At 35.7% G+C, this 5,275-nt stretch overlaps 1 long non-coding RNA gene across 1 annotated transcript; it reads right to left on the reverse strand.

Moving 5' to 3' along the window:
* Nucleotides 1-298: 298 nt before the first annotated feature.
* LOC149147550 (uncharacterized) lies at nt 299-4,042 on the reverse strand. The gene is made up of 3 exons (XR_016263112.1): nt 1,547-4,042; nt 1,368-1,454; nt 299-1,127 (listed from the first exon to the last, which is right to left on the reverse strand). It is a non-coding gene; the product is annotated as an uncharacterized LOC149147550 (long non-coding RNA).
* Between the last annotated feature and the right edge of the window lie 1,233 nt (nt 4,043-5,275).

The following is a 5,275-nucleotide window of genomic DNA, read 5'->3' on the forward strand; positions in this document are numbered from 1 at the left end:
ACTTCAAAACAAAACATCATCTTGGCAATATAATGTGCAGAAACAACATAACCAAAAAATATCATTCTCCAATATAGTACAATTCATCCTCAAACGAAATTCAGAGAACACATAATAAAGCTTGAGTTCTGAGCATTTAGTGCTAAGTTTTGATCACAATATGTGGAAAACACATAAAAAATCAGTTATATACTTAACTAATATTCTGTCAACATGATGACCATCTTAAGTCATTATACGAAATATAAGAGCATATGGTTTTCTACTGTAGTTGTCATTTAAGCCATCATAATGACACAGAAATGCATATGCATGAATGAGCTTACCTCCCTCCATCTCTGCCTCAGCTCTTTCAACCTTCTAGATTTATATGGGATTGACTACAGGCAAGTATTATTAAGAAACTCATATACATTGGGAAGCATTTGGGGCCGTCCATGTACATAGCTTGTGATAAAACTTAAAACTTGCAGACAACAAAAAGCTTGTCCCAAAAAAGTGTGCTTCCGAAAAGCCCACCCCATCCCATCCTTTTTCCTCAACATTAAAAACACATATATTTTTATGTCATCTAAGACTCTATTTTGCTACGACTCCTCAGAGGAAACAACACATACATCAAAACACCTTTTATTTTACACAGTATGGATGGCGCATAACTCTTATTCCTCTATTATGCAACATATCTATACTGGTTAAAAAAATTGCCACTGTCAGAAGAAGCACTTGACCGAGATGGTGTAGAAGCAAGAAATATTTCCTTTCGTTCATCCATCAAAATCCATTGGTAACAACATTCCGCACTGTAGAATGCCTAGATAATGTAAAACATAAATATACCATGAAAGATTAGCAAAGTCAAGTAGACGAGAAAAGAAAGTGCATTGCCTGAAAGTATTGGTTGAACACTGTTGAAGAGAATCATAAACGCCATCAAAATAACCATGCTAGAAATCATTTCTTTGATGATTGAACTACTTGTGACCAACAGAGTAAAATCCTGGTGGAACACCACTATGGGAACCCAAAACACAACACCTATTTCACTTGAAGTAGTTGTAGAAACAATTATTGCAAATTTAGCTCCCTTGCCATTTCTAGCTCCTAGCTCATTGGCAATCCTCACTCTGCAATAATCAGGCTAAAATTACAACTAAGTCTCAAACAGAAAATATTATAACAAACCAAATGAAACCCATGCACATTCTTAGAAAAAATAACATTAGGTGTTATCCAAAATACTAGAACACTGAACATACCCAGCTGCAACAAAGAATCTAAGGAACGAAGTTCAAGTCTCAAAATATTAGAATGTGAATTTAATTGCCATGCATCATTGTAATAAGAAACAGAGATGCAGGTTTTACCAGATAGAAAGGGAATCCACTGCAACTTGAGGATTTGGTAGTTTCCCTGTGAGGAGGACCAGCTCTTTGTAATACCAATTCTCTAAACTGAAGAGGAGAAATAACGTTAGATCCTTTTGTGCTAAAATTAGAATCAACCAAACAAGAATCCTTTCAAGAGTGAGTTGTGTTCAACTAACCATAGCATCACACCTGATGCGACAGAGAGCTTGAGAAAAGGCCACAAGTTTCTGAATGCATTTCTCGATAGCCTGATCCACGTATGGGGGTAACCTCCATAGGTAACATAAAGAAACTGGCCAGTTATAGGCACCCACCATGCGAAAGACAATGTAATGGCTGCTCCCACAAGTCCCATTTCCAATTTAACGATAAAAATCCAGCGTATGGAAATATGAATCACCAAGGAAGCTACAGAAAGCCAAGAAATGGCCATGTTTTTCAACTATGACAGGTGGTATCTGTGAATGGGAAACATAAATACAAATTAAAAGTGTTAATGAATGAATAAGATTGAAACTGCTCCGGATAGTTCTGCAAAATCATCTGGCTGACCCATCTTGAGAATGGAGGTGGCAAAGTTGATGGGGGTGACAAAGATATAAATTGGTAGGAGGAGTACTGCAACAAGAAAGAGAACAATCCAAGAGCATTGCATATACACTCCCAGCATGTGGTATTGCTTAGCTCCATAAGCTTGACCGCACAAAGTTTCCAAGGCACTACCCATACCAAACTGGCATTAAAACACAAGATGAAACTACATCAACAATAGCACCCATGATGGCATGGCTGATTTACTTGCGTTTAATGTTATAGTGATCACTTTCAATTTTTTAACTCCAAACTGTTAGAATTAGATACAGTCTGAATTCGTTACATTAAATTTCCTTTTTCTGATTATAATTTGAAGGGATAATTTTCGAAGAACCTTTTTTTGTAGAGAGAATGTTGTTAACTATATGTGTGAATAATCTAATCTATCTCTCTCTCTTATTTTTGGTATGGATGAAGAACTGCAGATTCCCATTGGCAAGTTTAGTAGACGAGAAAAGCAAGTGCATTCCTTGAAAGTATTGGTTGAACAATGTTGAAGAAAATCATAAACGCCAGCAAAATAACCATTCTAGAAACCATGACTTTGATGACTGAACTGATTGTGAACAACAGAGAAAAATCCTGGTGGAATACCACTATGACAACCCAAAACAAAATGCCTTGTGCCATTTCCAACTCCTAGCTCATTGGTAATCCTCACACTCTGCAATAATCAGGTTCAAATTACAACTAAGTCTCAAACATAAAATATTATAATAGACCAAATCAAACACATGCACATTCTTAGAAAAAAAACATTAGGTGTTATCCAAAATACTAGAACACTGAGCATGCCCAGCTGCAACAAAGAATCCAAAGGGGTATCATCATCTCCCAGCCATTAATGTTCATGTTGAAAGGAATGAATTTCAAGTCTGAAAATATCAGAATGTGAATTTAATTACCATGCATCATTCTAATAAGAAACAAAGAAGCAGGTTTTACCAGATAGAAAGGGAATCCATTGCAAATTGAGGATCTGGTAGTTTCCCTGTTAGGAGGACCAACACTCTGTAATACCAATTCTCTAAATTGAAGAGAGGAGAAATAATGTCAGCTCCTTTTGTGTTGAAATTAGAATCAACCAACAGGAACCCTTTCAAGAGTGATTTGTGTTCAACTAATCATAACATCACACCCAACACGACAGAGAACTTCAAAAAAGGCCACAAGTCTCTGAATGCATTACTCGACAACCTGGTCCACATATGGGGGCAACCTCCATAGGTAACATAATGAAACTTGCCAATTGCAAGCACCCACCATAAGCCAATGTAATGGCTGCTCCCACAAGTCCCATTTCCAATTTAACGATAAAAAGTCAGCTTAGGGCAATATGAAGCACCAAGGAAGCTATAGAAAGCTAGGCAATGACCATGTTTTTCCACTGTGATTTGTGGTATATGTGAATGGGAAACATAAATACAAATGCAAAGTGTTGAAGAATGAACTAGATTGAAACTCATCTGGATAGTTCTGCAATATCATCTGGCTGACCCATCAACTTCAGAATGGGGGTTTATCCCTAAAAACCGACTGGGCGTCCAACTTGTTTCCGAGGAACCGTGGAGTGGAAGTGATGCCATGCTTGAATATCTTTGTGCAAAAGACCCCATTCTCTGTGCCCTTCTAGCCAAAGTTCTCTCACGCTTATGGGCATTTTGATGACCTCGTAATGCTTGAGAACTATAGAATTTTCTTTGACAGAAATTACAGGGGAAAACCCGAGGATCAGATCCTTGAGCAGGGCAAGAGGTTTCAGAATAAGTAGGAGGATCCAAGCCATTACTGTTTTCGCTTGTACTTACTACATACTCACCAAGTTTCTGGAATACCTGTTATGCCATGGCTGCAGGAATTCAAGACTCCTAACTTCGCATTTCAAGGCCTCGGCCGCTCCCGCTCCTACCTGAGAAGTTACAACATTTTCGATGGAAAAATAGCCGATTTCATTTTTCTCGCCAGGATTTCTTTTGCTTCATCAGTCTTTTTTTTTCACATGAGGCGGAGGTTCTTTTTGCACATGAGGTGGAGGTTCAGAGCTCCAGTCCAGGCAGAGCCCTTGTTGGCAGTGCGAAACGAATGGCTCACTATGAGTCTGTCCACCTTCCTCTTAATCGTTCAATTTTGGATCAGTGTTAGATCAACGATCACAATTCATTCAATCGTCTAACACCACAAATTCACTGTCAACAATAGGACACGGCGACAGCTAGAACAATTCATTTGAAAGGGAAACTCCTTACGGCCGTAATTACAGAGAGTGGTTTTGTGTTGCCCTAACGTTAATACAAAGTAGCTACTTTTACTTAATTTAAATATAATTAAATTAGAGTAAAAATAAACAAATTTATATTAATAAAAATTACAATTACAATAAAAGATAATTTATGATTGCATTATTTTTGGCTAGGCAAAAATAATAAGAACTCTATTTGTAAATAGTTTTTTTTTTTAACTTTGTTATCATATTTGTTCATTTTAATCTATTATTTGTATAGAAAATTTATTTTTTCGACAAAAAAATACAACTACCTGCTTTCATGGGAAAAACAGATGTGTGGTGTTAGATTAAAATATAGTTAAATTAACTTAGTTTAAATATAGTTAAATTAAAATATATGTTAAGAGAGTGGTGGAAAATTGGGTCTACCTAGCCAAATGTGAGACAAATATCACCTAGTTCGTGACTAAGGGAGCTTGAAGTACTCCAACAAATACATGGTTTTGACTTAATCTTTCCAACTTCAAGTGAATGTGTATATATGGTTTTATTATATTAAATAATTAGATAAATATTGTTTAGAGAGTGGTTAAATAAAGTTTAAATGTTAAATAATTGAATGCGTTGGATTTAAAAACTATTCTATAATGCTATTCCACATTACACATTGATCAAGGCTAGGTTATGATGTATGCACTAGATTATAATTCAAAGCAATGGAATAAGGCTCTTCGTTCGATTTAAAAATTACTCTATAATGATATTCCACATTACACATTGATCAAGGCTAGGTTATGATGTATGCACTAGATTATAATTCAAATCAATGGAATAAGGCTCTCCTTTCAAATTCTAGTTGATCGTTATGATATATTTAATTTTGTTGTTTATCTATTCTATAAAATGACTATTCTTTGATTGGATAAGCTATTTAACCTATTGGTTAGAATGACATTATTAGAGATAATGGTTATCAATTAACTCCTTATGTGGTGATTTTGGTATGGCTATCAATGGTTTATAATATTGATTGTTTGCTAAGGATGGACATTGATCATGTTAGCTATATTAATTAAATCCATAGACA

Source organism: Pinus tabuliformis, chromosome 9 (assembly GCF_031772625.1).
Source record: "Pinus tabuliformis cultivar Carrire ecotype Pingquan chromosome 9, CPIR1, whole genome shotgun sequence".
Classification (NCBI taxonomy): Eukaryota; Viridiplantae; Streptophyta; class Pinopsida; order Pinales; family Pinaceae; genus Pinus; species Pinus tabuliformis.